Raw genomic sequence first — 15,943 nt, 5'->3', positions numbered from 1 at the left:
ACAATGCTGAACCTTGAAGACCATACTTGTTGAGTTTCTTGATAGAAGTACACGACTGATGTCGAGAGTCCAAGTCATGTGACGAAGAAATATAGGAAAAAAAAAAAAAAGGAATACAACCGAACAATCGTTCTACCATCAATTATGGTGGTTAACCTTTACTCCCATCCTTCTATCACATGTCACGATGTTCAGGTATGTGTCACTATAATAAGAAAAAAAAAATAGTCCCACTACCACATCATTGATGCCTTAATTGCACTTTCAAAAATACTTATATATTTTCCATGGAGAGAGAGAGAGAGAGAGAGAGAGAGAGAGAGAGAGAGAGAGAGAGAGAGAGAGAGAGAGAGAGAGGGGGGGGGGGGCAGGGGAAGAAGTGGAGAGAGGGAAGAGGGACAGAGAGGGCGGAGCTTCTGATACGTCATAGTACTACGTCACTACCAGTGTTCGTTTCTTTGAGTGGCCAGTCCGACTTTCCCCTTTTGCTACAGGGAGAAGTGCCTTTATTATCTATTGTTGGTGATTCACGATACCAATAAAAATTAGGGCAGTGTGCGAAATACACTGTAACAAAATCTTGTGCTGATACGAGTGTTGGTTACAAAGGTATTCCCAAAAAACGAAAACTCACAGCCTTTGAGATCCACAGTAGGTATATAACTCTGTGACCAGTACGCGCAGGAAGCCTTTTTGGGGCGGAGCAGCGGGATGACGTCACTTGAAACTAAAAAAAAAATACCCGCCAGTTCAGGGGTGACTAAAGTTGGGGCCGTGTGTGCACTCTGGATGTGCATTCTCGCCTCCTTTCACAGCGCGTTCAGGCAAGCCACTGACGAAAAAGTATCTTTTTATTGTGCTATTGCGTGACTGTAATTCCAATGCCTACAAACGGCGGTGTGGGATGTGAGGGAGGGCATGATAACATTCTACATTCTCTAGTTTGGCTCCAAGCAGTGTCACGCATAAACCACACCTCGGCCGTGTCTCCTCCCACAAACCTGCGTATGACTTGACTTGGTGTATATAGACTTAGGGTAGAGCAACAGGCGTGGCGGGGCAGCAGGACGCCGAGGATGGGGTGAGTGTGGAGTGTTTGTGTCACAACTCGTAGGCTTGTGTGGGGTGAGGAGGTGGTGGTGGTGGGAAGGATGGGGATGGAGAAATAGGGGAGGGGTAATGGGGGGGAAAGGAAGTGGGAGGAAAAGGAGGGGAAGGGTGAGAGTTGAGAGTATATTTGTATGGCATGATTATTGTTGCTGTTATTGTTTTTTATTTGTTGATCCAGTAGTAGTAGTAACTGTTCTTTTTCTTCGTCGCGTTCTCCTTTTTTTTCTTCTCTATCTTTGAGGTAATGGAAAAGAAAAGGTTAAGAATGGGAAGAGAAGAGGGAGAAGAGAGTGTGAAAGGGTGATGAGTAGGGGAGGGAGGATGGGGGAGTAGTGCTTGTTATCATTATTGCTGCGGTTGCTGTTGATTTTTCTTCATTGTATTAAGCCTATCACAAAATAATAAGGAAGAGGAGGAGGAGGAGGAGGGAGGGAGTAATTGGGAGGCGCTATTATGATTCGTCTTAATTACTGCTTATATTGTTACTGCTTACACACACACACACACACACACACACACATACACACACAGTACTGCATTAGCGGTTGTCAGGTCAGGTAAAAAAGGCGGATCTAAACACACTGGTCTGTTAATGATCCTCTTTGAAGCTCCTAAAAGTTATGGCTTCCGTGGTGGCTCATGTGCCCCGCAGCCTCGCCTCAATTTGTTCGAATCCGCTTCATAGGGAGTTCGATCCAATTACTGCCTCGTCTGCTTCTCCATCGTGCTTATTAATAGTTTTTTTTTTTCAAGCGTTATGAGTAAGATGATTATAGTAGTAAGATGCAGAAGTAAGGTTATTAATATTATTGTAAAAGGTGAATCAGGTAGAGAGGGAGGAGTGCGGACACCATAAGCCGAGAGAGAGAAAATGAAAGTGAAAGTTGACGTGAGAGGAGGAGAAAGAGGACGAGAAGATAATTATAGGTTATGGAAACAGAGGGACAGAGGTAGTGTAATGCAAAGAGTAGTAGACAGTATAATGATAATAGATAGAAGTGACCTCAGTGATGTTACCATTACAGTACTTGTATTAGCAGTGTTTAGTGGGCTTTTTTGTTATCATATATTTTTGCATTTGAGTTGCTTCTTTTAATGGAAAAAAACTACTATTGTTACTGTTATTACGTGTTGCATTATTTTTACTACCGTTACTATAATGATACTTATTATTGCACCTTCCACGTATTAGCTTTATCAGCCTACAGGTGTGAATGTGTCAGAATGAAATATACTTGAGCGTTTCTTTGTACTGAACCGACTAGATAATATTTGACCTATTGTATGCGTAATTTTTAGAGACTGAAAGAAAGGTATGACAAGAGATGAAGATAGGAAGAGAAACAGTATGACGAAGAGGTGAAGGAGAAGAAAGAGGAGAGAGAGGAGGAGGAGGAGGAAGAGAAAATAACCTATACAGAAATAGTAGGTCGCTAGAAATGGCACCGTAGAGAGAGAGAGAGAGAGAGAGAGAGAGAGAGAGAGAGAGAGAGAGAGAGAGAGAGAGAGAGAGAGAGAGAGAGAGAGAGAGAGAATTTAAAGATTTACATAGATTTACATAGAAAATCAGAACACACAGACCCCATGGTCCAGACTAGGTGGTCTGTCCTTAAACCTAAGTGATTCTACATTAATAAGATGGCTCCAAAACGTTGCATTTCTACTCTAGTTAATATAAAGTTCAAGGAAGTGACGGTCGAGCTTGTTTTTAAAGGAGTCAAGCTTGTTACACTGGGCCACTGACGGTGGAAGCTTATTCCATTCTCGCACTACAACATTGATGAAGAAAAATTTGGTGTAGTCTTGAATTTACTTGTCTTGTCTTGAGAGAGAGAGAGAGAGAGAGAGAGAGAGAGAGAGAGAGAGAGAGAGAGAGAGAGAGAGAGAGAGATCATATTTATCCAATAAAGTATTAACGAAAAAAAAGTTTGAATCCCTTGGCAAGAGTTTTTGGCTATAAAGAATTGTATGATGGATTATATAAGATGATTAAATATTGGAGGTGTAGTAGGCGAGAGAGAGAGAGAGAGAGAGAGAGAGAGAGAGAGAGAGAGAGAGAGAGAGAGAGAGAGAGAGAGAGAGAGATCACCACTTAGTAAGTGGATATCTCGGTGATATGGATAGTGGGTACTCGATCATAGTCTAATAACAATAACTATTTATTAGCAACCTAAAAAAGAAAAAGAATCGGACATCAAGAACTATCCAGTAACTCCAATAAATAAATCAAATAATAAAATAATGGAAACGGGAGCTGTGATGGAAACGGAAAGCAGGACAAAATGGTGGGAACTTGGAGAGACGGTCAGCGGGGCAGTGACTCAGCGTCTACACACAGGACCCATACCACATGGAAGCGGGCGAGCGCCGAGCGTCACTAAGAACCAAACGGTACCGGTACTAGCGGCAATGCGCAGTGCCGAGTGATCATTAAGCTTCCCGGAACCCAAGTGATCATGAGGCTTCGCGGTACCAGGTACCGGTACCGGGTACCGCGAGGAATCGATTCTTCGCGGTACCAGGCACCGGTACCTGGTATCGGTACCTGGTACCGCGAAGCCTCATGATCACTTGGGTTCCGGGAACTTAATGATCACTCGGCACTGCGCATTGCCGCTAGCACCGGTACCGTTTGGATCTTAGTGACGCTCGGCGCTCGCCCGCCTCCATGTGGTATGGGGTCTGTGTGTAGACGCTGAGTCCCAAGTTTTTGTCATTTTGTCCCCATTTCCATCACAGCTCTCGTTTCCATTCTTTTATATTATTTTTTATTTCAATTTATTTATTGGGATATTTCATGTCTTATTCTTTTTTTCTTTAGGTTGCTAATAAATATATTTTATTGTTATTAGACTATGATCGAGTAGTCGATCAATATTATCTCGAGATATCCACTCTCTCTCTCTCTCTCTCTCTCTGAATGAAGTGAATATTTATTTTTTCGATAAAAAAATAGCATGTATAGTTATTATGGATGTACTCGATCATAGTCTAATAACAATAACAATATTTATTAGCAACCTAAAAAAAAAATCGGACATGAAGAATTATCAATAAATCCAATAAATAAATCCGAGCAACTGGTACCGGTACCGAGTAATCTGGTACCGGTACCGTACCGTTTAGCTGGTACCGTTAGTACCGGTACTGGTACTGGTACCTGCCCACCCCTACTTCCTACTCCGCCGCGGTGAATTTGCTCCGTCTTGACGCCATTAAGAGTCCTGTCTATTTTATATGATTTCGTGGGATTTAGCCGCTGTACAGGCACGCCATGCAGATCAAAGAGGTGAGGAATGCCTTGTGATTGTTTTGACATGGGTGATAACGGCGAAAAGTGTGATGAACGTGATCAAAGGGGATTTAAAAGTGTGGGTTGACCGCGGGGCCTTGTGTGAATAAGGCGGCGCGGGTTGGAGTGAAAAAAATATTTGTATATATATTTTTCTCGTAAACTACTGGGTATACCGAGACGGGGCTTGAGGTCATGACAGATAAGGTCACTATACTTCTTGAGGTCAAGCGGTGATGTGGGGAAAAGGCGGAAAATGTGTGATATATGCAAGATAAGAGGCGGCCATCAGCTTAACATGTGAACTTTTATTATCGATACCTAGTAAGCCCTTTGATCTCTACAGAGTGAAGAATTAAGGGGGATTGACCTGATATATGAGGTCAGATGAGGCGTGAATGTCGTAAACAATGAATTAGGTTTAGGGGTGAGCTCACAAAGGCGACCGTGTGACCTTATTTCTGACCTTATTACCGACACTTAAGACCTATGATATGAAGAATAAGATGCATTGAGCTCTTACAGGAGGTCAAATGGGGCGTGGCTGTCTTAAGAAAGTAATAATGGGCATATAGCGGCCAGGTCCAGCAGGTCAGAAATGGCCCGTCGCTGCTACACGGTAAAGCCACAAATTTGGCCCCTCGCTGCCACTACTACCGGGTTAAAAAAAAGACAACGGGAGGTCATTTTATACGGTAATTTCCAACACGTAACCTTTTTTATTGCTATTCCAGCAGTACACCCGATGGCCGGCCGGACCCTATCTCTCCTTCGGGGGCCAAGTTGTGATTTGCTTGACAGGAGCCGTGGTGGTAAGTAAACTTTTCTGGGTTCCATTTCCTCAGTGAACATTAAGCTGAATAGTAAAAAAAAATTGTACGGTTGTCAGATGGTAAATGTCCACAGAGTTGCCCATCTCACTGCGGTATTTCTCACCCTAACCATGGGTTAGCTCTCATATTTCTATGCATTTTGAATCCCATATATATCCCTCGCAAATTGATAGAATCGCTGCTAGCAATTTATGAAAGGTTAGTTTTTTTTTGCGGGCCGCGATGTTCTGGGCCCCGGGCGTGGAAGCGAGAAACACCTCCGCAGAACTAAGTTGCATATACATGTGGGGGGGCGAAGGGGTCAAAGCCCCCCCGTTAGCTGTTAGGTCGTAGAGTTCGGTTGTGTTAGTTTAAATATGTTCCCCCACCGTAAACCGTCGCGTCGTTGCCACCACAAAATAGCTCGTGGGTCTGCCTGTTCTAAAAAAAAAAAAAAAAAAAAAAAAAAACGCGGTAGACCTGGTCTCACACGAGTGGGCTAATCGCTAACCTAGCGTACCGTCGCTAACCAAGCGTTTGTATTAAAGCTACATGAAGACCTAGTGATGTTTCATAATGTAAGTAATGGCGGCACCGACGCCCCGAGGCGGCCGCCAAAAACTCACGGCGGCGAACATAAATGGGATTCAAAATGCATAGAATAATGAGATCTAACCCATGGGAAGTGTGAGAAGGAAGCGTAAGAAGAGACGGGGAACAGAGTATCCCAGTCCCCCGTGACGCTCTGAGGCGGCCGCAAAAAACTCACTAACTTTTCAAAAATTGCTAGCAGCGATTCTGTCAATTTGCGAGGCATATATATATATATATATATATATATATATATATATATATATATATATATATATATATATATATATTTATATATATATATATATATATATATATATATATGGGATTCAAAATGCATAGAATTATGAGATCTAACCCATGGTTAGGGTGAGAAGTACCACAGTGAAATGGGCAACTCTGTGGACATTTACCTGTCAGATTAGGTTAGAATTAAGTTAGGCTAGATTTCATTGTTTCCAGGTCAGGATAAGGGTGAAGTATTAAGCCTTTATTTATAAGTGTGGAGTATTCACCCTATTCATCCTGGGGGCCTTCATGGTGCAGTGGTTAGCACACTCGGCTCACAACCGGCAGAGCCAGGGTTCGATTCCCGGGTGGAGTGGAAAAAATTGGGCGGCTTTTCCGATACCCTACGTAGCCCCTGTCCACCCAGCAGTGAATGGGTACTACCAAGTATTAATCGGGGGTTGTGTCTTGTTCCCTTCTCCTGTAATCCCCGATGACTCCCGATAAGCCGGTCGCCGGTCGACTGGCTGTAAGATCGGGGATTGTCGGCGGCAGACCGCCGGTCTACCGCCGGTCGACCCTGAGGACCGTAGACGCAGCCGACCACAGCCGGTCAACTTTAAAATTTTCAAAGATATCGGCGATGCGCCCGGTCGACCGGCGGTGTCGAAAATGTCCTGGTCGACCGGCGGTTAACCGCCGACACCCGCGGCAGACCGGCGGTAAACTGGCGGTAGGCCATGAGTGAACACCTGTTTATGATCTGGGGATTAGCAAGGGAGGAAGGAGGAAAACGAGGAGGAACGGGTAGGAGCGAGGGAATGAAGAGAGAGAGGGAGATGAGATAAAGGAGGAAGAGGAGTGGGTGAAAGAGAGAAAGTATATATATATAAATTATATATATATATATATATATATATATATATATATATATATATATATATATATATATATATATATATATATATATATATATATATATATATATATATATATATATATATATATATATATATATATTTATATAGAGAGAGAGAGAGAGAGAGAGAGAGAGAGAGAGAGAGAGAGAGAGAGAGAGAGAGAGAGAGAGAGAGAGAGAGAGAGAGAGAGAGAGGAATGGAAGGAGGAACAGGTGGGAGTGAGGAAGAGAGAGGGAGTGAGGAAGAAAGGGAGAGAGGATTGAAAGAGGTGAAAGAAAGGAGGAAGAAGAATGGGAGAGAGAGAGAGAGAGAGAGAGAGAGTTTTATGCACATAAATGAATTTAGGTTTGAAGCAGTTTATGAGGTAATTATAAAATATGAAAATGCAAAGATAGTGTTTGGTCGTCGATGTGCCGCAGGTCTGCCACTGGTAGACCAGCGGTCTGCCACCGGTAGGCTGGCAGTCTACCGCTGACTGACCTGCTGCAGTTGCCGGTCGGAGAAATCGAAAATCGTATATGGTCGCCAGTCTACCGGCGGTAAACCGGCGGTCTACCGCAGGCAGACCGGCGGTCCCGGGATTATTGCCTATTTTGTCGGCGGTCAGGCCCTGATCGACTTATTGGGAGTCATCGAGGACTATCGGGACCGAGGCCGGGAATGTGTGAGAGCCCCTTAAAAAAACTTTGTATACAGGAGGCTTTTCTCTAGAAGATGGAATTGTTTATATCATTTCCTAGCTGCTGCTGCTGCTGCAAGTTACATGTAGAATGTGTTATGACGGAGTGTGATTCTTTAACTTCAACTCGTCAGTTAGTTTTTGTTTTATTGAGTTTTCACAAACATATTCAAGTTCTGCAATGACTGCTGCATTTAACGGTGTCAACCAAAATGGCCTATCTAATGCATGGCTGAGATACAGCAAATAATACATGTCTGTGATGTCACTCCTGACCGAGCGATCTCGCGCAAAAAAACTCATTTGTCAACTCTTCTCGCTTTCTCGCCAAGCAGCTCGCTGCCAGTGTGGCATTGCTTAGCTAGCTTAGGTTCATTAAAGTTTGGTCAGGTTAGGATGGCTGAGATTGTCTTTTATAAACTAGTTTAGGGTGACACAGTGAGTAATGTATTCTTATATTTTGAATATTCTTCAGCTGAACACTGGAGGCTGAATGTGACGCTCCTTGTTGGCCGCTATGATGATGATGTGGTTTGGCTACTACCAGCTGAGAGGCCACATCATGCTGTCCTGAAGACTGGCCAGCAACCCGGACTCTAGAGCAGTGGCTTGCATTGGTAACAGTGTTATTTCTGCTATAATTGTCTCTTGTTTCTCTTACAACTGTCTTCTGTTTCTCTTACGACTGTCTTCTGTTTCTCTTAAGTTCATTTGTTTCCTTACGACTGTCTGTTGTTTCTCTTAGATTGCCTCATGTTTGTTTGTTTGCTTACGACTGTCTTTTGTTTCTCTTACAACTGTCATTTGTTTCTCATACGACTGTCTTTTGTTTCTCCTACGACTGTCTTTTGTTTCTCCTACGACTGTCTTTTGTTTCTCCTTCGACTGTCTTTTGTTTCTCATTCTCTCATTTCTCCTGCAAGTGGTGTGCGGGAAAAATTATGTAACAAATGTTCCGTGGGTTAGGACTCGCTGGCCTGACAAATATTAACCCAGTAGCTGTGGGGATCATGTTTCTTAACCCTTTCATTGCACGCAGTGTGGACGCGACTATCCCCTCAGGCGCAGTCGGGCAGCCCAATTGGGGGTCTCTTTTAACCTCTGTATCTCAAAAACTATTCATCACAGCTGAAAACCAAAAACACCATTGGAAAGAGGAGGTCCAGATCTATAGGAGTCGGTTATGTATGCCTCTCTTGCGAACGTTCAGGGAGTGATGAATGTTAACACTTACGTCGGTGCGTGCAGGATGATCAGCCATATTGAGGGAACTGCGGACATTTTTTTCTTCAGATTTGTTGTGTTTGTAGTCTACCAGCACTTCATTACTCTTGACAGCACTACAACGTACCTGTAATATGTGGCAACTGGTTATATCCCATCCTCGTCAACGTGTCCGTGGTGTCGGTCTTGAGGGGGATGGATAGGCGTGGAGGCACACAGTATTTATTGAGTAAGCTCTACATTACACCCTGAATCTCAGCGCCTTGTGTCCTCGTGTGTGTGTGTGTAGAATCCTCTAGGAGCTATATGTAGCTGAAACTTACATATGGTATACAATCCTAGTACATAAACATACAAAAGTTTAAAGGTATCAAAACTTTTATAAAGGGATTTGGATTCCTTGTTACTACATAATTTTGTCTGGGCGCTTACAAAGAAAACTTAACATTAATGCATAACTTATAAATACTTAATACTATGCTTAATCTACGTACATATCATTTCCTTCCCCCTGTCAGAAAGAAAGGAAACCTTACAGATTTAAGCGTTCTGGAGGAACTCCTCTCGTGCTCCGAGCTGGAAGAACTCTTCTATTTACATTTTCTGGAGGAGTAGAAGTATCACTAGAGTCACTAGAATGATCAGGTACATCTATCTCTTTACTCTCCAATGGCATAGGCTCTTCATCGCTTTGGTCTCCTTCTATTTCTTGAGCTGGAGCCGTGTAAGGTCTAAGTTGGTCGACATGACGTTTCGATACGCGTCCACCAACGTTGACATCATAGTGCATTTGTCCTAGGTCTTTAGTAACTTGGCCTGGGACCCATTTCACATCTGTGTTGTAAGAACGAACCATTACCGGTGAAGAAGGTTTGAACTCATTCACAGTTTGATGTTTGGCTACTTGTTGCCATTCGCGATTATTTTGTTGTATGTAGAAGTCTGGTTTTAGTAAGTCCAATTTATTCCTGACTCTTCTACCCATCAATAGCTGTGAAGGAGTTTGTCCGGTAACAGAATGTTCAGAAGTTCTGTAGGACAATAGGAACTTGCTAACGTGAGCAATAACGTCTGCAGATGTTGCACTCCTACATTTCATGTTATGCTTGAAGGTCTGCACAAAGTGTTCCGCTTCACCATTGGTGGTGGGATGGTAAGGTGCTGCCTTAGTATGCTCTGTTCCATTGACCTTTAGAAATTCTGAAAATTCACTGGAACAAAATTGCGGACCATTGTCCGTCACAATGCGAACTGGAAGTCCGTGGGTGGCAAAGACTGGCATTAAGGCTTTTATAGTAGCTTGTGCTGTGGTTGAACTCATGGGTATTACCTCTGGCCATTTACTGTAGGCATCTACAATTACTAGAAATGAATGACCAAGGAAAGGACCTGCAAAGTCCAAATGCAATCTTTGCCAAGGGTGTCTTGGGTATTCCCAAGGATGCATGCGTGCTGGCTTGGGATCATTTTGAAATGCTGGGCAGTTTGGGCATTGTTTTACACATGACTCTATCATGACGTCTATTCCTGGCCACCACACATACGCCTTTGATTTTACAATACCATGATGGTCAGCATGGACCTCACTCAGGACTTTTTTCCTTAAACTTTCTGGGATAACCATTCTGGCTCCCCTTAGAATACATCCTTGTGCTTCTGACAGTTCTGACCATACCTTTTGATAGGGTTGAAATTCTGCCTGCTCTGGTACTGTGTTATAACCAGTAACTAATGACTGCAAAATACGTGACAACACTGGATCTTGTTTAGTGGCATGTCTTATCATTTTAGCTGTTATAGGTAAGTTATGACATTCTACCATGAGTACACTTCCATCATGTTCCTCTGGAGCCCTTTCCACTGGCAAACGTGATAAGGCATCCGCATTTCCCATTTTCTTGGTAGAACGATACTCTATCTCATAAGAGTAAGCTGCTAGTTTGACTGCCCACCTTTGCAATCTGGCGGCTACCAAGGTTGGTAAACCTGCCTTTTCACCCAGTATTGCAAGAAGAGGTTTGTGGTCTGTGACTAAGGTAAATTTGGCTTTCCCATATAAGTACATGTGAAACTTAGTTACACCATACACTAATGCTAATCCCTCCTTTTCAATCTGTGAATAGTTTTTCTCTGCTTGATTAAGTGAACGAGAAGCAAATGCAATAGGTCTTTCTGACTCGTCCGGCATTACATGGGCAATTACTGCTCCTAAGCCATGAGACGATGCATCACATTACAAGTTTTATAGGCAAATTTGGTTGGTAATGGGTGAGAAATCTAGATGAAGTTATCTCGCCCTTTATGTGGTTAACTGCACTGGTGCATTCTTCTGTCCATTTCCATTCTGTGTCTTGTTTCAGAAGGTTATATAGAGGGTGAGCTATGGTTGCTAAGTTTGGAATGAACCTGTTGTAAAAAGTAATTAACCCGAGAAATGATCTTAATTCATCAACATTCTCTGGTGTTTTGGCATCTCTAATAGCTCTTATTTTCCCTGGAGTCTTGTGAATGCCGTGTCCGTTCACTCTAAATCCCAAGTACTCTACCGAGGGTACGGCAAATTGACATTTGTCTTTGCGGATCCGCAATCTAGTTTTCCGCAAAGTTTCAAGGACTACTTGAAGTCGTTCCAAGTGTTGAGCTTCATCTTGCCCAGCTTCTAGAATGTCATCGACAAAACAGAGTGTACCAGGCTTGCCTATGAACAACTTGTCCATTGTCTGTTGCCAAAGTGCTGGACTGCTAGCTACACCGTATGGTAATCTCCTAGGTCGGTACAAACCTAGGTGTGTGCTAAGAGTACATATTTCTTGGGAAGGTTCATCCCTTTGGAGCTGTTGGAAGGCCTGACTTAAGTCAATTTTTGAAAATACTTTGCAGCCTCCTAGAGCGGCAAACATGTTATCAGGTTTAGGAAGAGGGTGTTGAGCTATCTGCAACTGAGGGTTGACTGTAACCTTGTAATCTCCACAAAGTCTAATGCCTCCATCACTTTTCACTACAGGGACAATGGGGGTGCCCCAATCTGAGTAAGTGACTTTCTCCTAAGATCCATTATCTACAAGTCTCTGAATCTCTTGCTCTACCAATGGTTTTAATGGCAAGGGAATCTGTCTAGGGGGATGAAATTTTGGTTTGGCATTAGGTTTTAGTTGTATACTAGCACATGCATTTATTACCGTTCCTACCCCGTCTTGGAACACTTCTTTGCTCTGTTCAAGTACTTGAGTTAAACCTTCCTTCAGCAATCTTGTTTTTACAGTACATATTTTTGACCAATCCAATGGAATGTGTTGAAGCCAATTTAAACCAAGAAGACTCCTTTCTTGTCCTTCCACTATTACAACTGGCAGATTTTTGTATTCCTTCTGTCCATAACAAACATCTACATCCATAGAACCAACAACCTTTATATCATTACCACTACAGTCTTGAAGCTGTACTTTAGTGGGTGTAATTCTCACATTTGGAATAGACTTAGCCAGATTCTCTGACACAGAGTTCTTTCCATCAATTCTAGGTTTTGTGTTCTTTTTTTTCTGACTTATTACAGGTTTAGGTGGCTGGCTAGCATGGTTGTTACCTTCAATTACTTTTGCTTGTCTGTCTGAGGATGCTGCCGTGTCCAGCTGCATGTTCACAGGTTTGCCATTTAGTGTGACGCTAAGCATAATCCTTTTTTGGGAATTTCCTACCGAGTTAATTCTGAAAGCAAACTGTAAATCAGTGTCACCCTTACTATCGTGAGACTCACTAGGTTGCTTTATATTTGACTCAGTGGATTCTCCAGTGGCATATATTTTTTTCTTAGTCTTACACATACTAGCAACGTGCCCTAACTTTTTACAGGCTGAACATTCCTTGGAAGCAGCTGGACATTTATCTTTCTGCCATGGTGTGTGACCTGTGTAACCACACCTGTAGCATGTACTATTTCCTGCAGTATGTTTGTTGCCTTGTTGTGGTTGTGTTGGATGACTAGGTTTATTTTTAAGAGAGGCTGGAACAGAGTTCTTTCCATCAATTCTAGGTTTTGTGTTCTTTTTTATCTGACTTATTACAGGTTTAGCTGGCTGGCTAGCATGGTTGTTACCTTCAATTACTTTTGCTTGTCTGTCTGATGCTTCCATTGCTCTAGCTAACTGTAACATTTTCTCTAGAGTTAAGTGTCTCCCGAAGTGCCTTTCTCCTTAACTGACTAGAAGAACATTTCTCAATCAGCTGGTCTAAAATAGCATCCTCAGTGTCATGGAATTCACAGGTTTCTGCAAACTTCTTGAGTCTGGTAACAAAGGCATCTGTTGTTTCATGTGTGTCTTGCTTTATCTGTCTAAACAACACACGTTCATACCTTATGTTGGTCTTAGGGGTGAACATAGCTGGGCGTTATGGCGATAAGTTATCGCGATACATTATCGCTGATAACAAAATCGGGTTATCGGCCATCCGCTACTTATTCAAATATATATCGGTATCTTCGTTACTTTTGTAACCAAACTAGCGATAATCGCTACTTTTTTTTCCGCCTCTCAGAAAAAAAAAAAAAACCGATGTTTCCTCCCTACTTCCAATGCGTGGTCCGGGCGCCCGGTGTTGCTTGAAAAAAACTTCGGGGTATGAAATATCTTCGGTGAAGAGATTTCATACTTAGATCATCAACATTAAAACACTAGGTTATTTTTTTATGTTAGACTAAAATATCAATATATCAAAGAGAAAAATCAGTTAACTTTGCCCCCAAAATGATCATTCACTACCTCAAATTTGATATTCCATATTCGTTTGTGAGCACGCCATGGTATTGAAGGCACCCGGGGTTGTGTTATTTGGTGTCCCATCGTCAAAAGCTGGCGCTTTTGTTTACAAACACTGGTCTCTCGCGAACTGTGCATGTTCAGACCAGTAAGCGTAGCCCTGTACAGTCTCACAAAGCTTTTTAACACTTAAGAGTTGCTGGAAGGCTGAATCAGACAGACAGTACCACTATCCTCGCTGTTTCTAGAACGACACTGTACATATAAATACAACTCGTACAGAGCGTCGTTCTAGAAACAGCGGGGATGGTGGTAGTGGTACTGTATGTCTGATTCAGCCTTCCAGCAACTCTTAATTACGGTTATGAATCTTTGTGAGACTGTACAGGTGTACGCTTGCTGGTCTGAGCATGCGCAGTTCAGCAGTTCACGAGAGACCAGTGTTTCGATGGTGGGGACGCCAAATAACACAACACCGGTTCAGACGTTTCTAGTATTACCGTCCATAGGTACGTGTCAACGTGTGGTTTTCAGGTTTTGTAAGTTTTCTAAAATACAGATAATGAAAATTTGAGTTCATCTATGTTTTTTTTATTTGAAATATCAATAGAGTATCGTTTTCGCCTATCGGACTTATCGCTAGCTAGTATCGGAATTGTGGATTTATATCGGGTATCGGTTATCGGTTATCGCCTATATATGTGTCTCCAGTTAACGAATATCGGTTATCACCGATAAGGTTTTTCATTATCAGTTATCGGTTATCGGGAATAAGGTTTTCTGTTATCGTGCCCAGCTATGGGGGTGAAGTGTTTTTCTAGAGCTGTTTGTACCTCCTGGTAGGTCGTCAGTGGTGCTGGCAGTGTGCTGAATATCCTTGCACCTCCGGGCCTGCTACATGCAAGAGTAGTACACGCCTTTGCCCCTCATTGGTGACTCCTGTAGCATCCAGGTAGAATTGGAACCGTGTCTTGCACTTCTTCCATCGGGGAGCTACTGATGCTGGGTCCTCTACCAAAGAGAAGGCTGGGGGCTGGTCCACGTCCAAGGGCATTGTGCTTGTCCTCGTCCACGGCTGTCCGTAGTGGGACGTCCACTCGTCGCCAGGTTTTGTTGTGTTTGTAGTCTACCAGCACTTCATTACTCTTGACAGCACTACAACGTACCTGTAATATGTGGCAACTGGTTATATCCCATCCTCGTCGACGTGTCCGTGGTGTCGGTCTTGAGGGGGATGGATAGGCGTGAAGGCACACAGTATTTATTGAGTAAGCTCTACATTACACCCTGAATCTCAGCGCCTTGTGTCCTCGTGTGTGTGTGTGTAGAATCCTCTAGGAGCTATATGTAGCTGAAACTTACATATGGTATACAATCCTAGTATATAAACATACAAAAGTATAAAGGTATCAAAACTTTTATAAAGGGATTTGGATTCCTTGTTACTACATAGTTTTGTCTGGGCGCTTACAAAGAAAACTTAACACTAATGCATAACTTAAAAATACTTAATACTATTGTTACGCCACCCCCCCTACCACACACCATCCACGGGCAGGCAGGCGGCGTGTTCTCCAGAACAGCCACACGGGCACCAGTCACTCACAGCGGCCCACACCGAACACCGAGGGGAGGAGGGAACGAGGCAGGGCACAAAGGATACACGTTCAACACTAAGTTCTAGTTTAATGACAGGTTCCTCACACAGTACAGCAACTTTCAAGGGCACAGAACAGTTAATCAGGCACAGTACAGGGGCACGGCAGACACGCACACCGGAAGCACACAGCTCGCGAGCGGAGCACACAGCTGAACACTCTCTCAAGCCCAGACACGCGTCTTCTCAACTGCTCCTCAGCCACCCTTGCTCGCAACCGCCGACTCAGCACTTCCTGCCCGGCGGCCGGTGGCCCCGGGCTCCCCTCTGTCTCTCTTGTCCCAACAAGTAGAGTTGCACCATGCTGAGCTAACATTGCATCATGCTACAATTTCATCACATTACACATACAATCATTCACATACAGCACATTCGTAACACTATACTTAATCTACGTACATATCAGGAAGGGAAGGGAAGCGAAGGGAAACAAAGGAGATGAAGGGAAGGGAAGGGAGCCAAGGGATTGGAAGGGAAACAAAGGAGATGAAGGGAAGAGAAGGGAGAGAAGGGATTGGAAGGGAAACAAAGGAGATGAAGGGAAGGGAAGGGAAGCGAAGGGATTGGAAGGGAAACAAAGGAGATGAAGGGAAGGGAAGGGAGCCAAGGGATTGGAAGGGAAACAAAGGAGATGAAGGGAAGGGAAGGGAAGCGAAGGGATTGGAAGGGAAACAAA

General features: G+C 43.3%; 1 long non-coding RNA gene across 1 annotated transcript in view; it reads left to right on the top strand.

Annotated features, from left to right (window-relative positions):
* The window catches only part of LOC126989360 (uncharacterized), a 28,671-nt gene that overhangs the window by 9,247 nt on the left and 3,481 nt on the right, over positions 1-15,943 (top strand). Inside the window, exons 2-3 of the long non-coding RNA XR_007743226.1 lie at positions 5,137-5,214; positions 8,108-8,249. This is a non-coding gene — a long non-coding RNA (uncharacterized LOC126989360). The remainder of the gene's footprint in view (positions 1-5,136; positions 5,215-8,107; positions 8,250-15,943) is intronic.

This window comes from Eriocheir sinensis, chromosome 6 (assembly GCF_024679095.1).
Source record: "Eriocheir sinensis breed Jianghai 21 chromosome 6, ASM2467909v1, whole genome shotgun sequence".
In the NCBI taxonomy this organism is placed as follows: Eukaryota; Metazoa; Arthropoda; class Malacostraca; order Decapoda; family Varunidae; genus Eriocheir; species Eriocheir sinensis.
The sequence above is the reverse complement of the archived record's forward strand: the minus strand, read 5'-3'. Positions and strand labels throughout refer to the sequence as shown.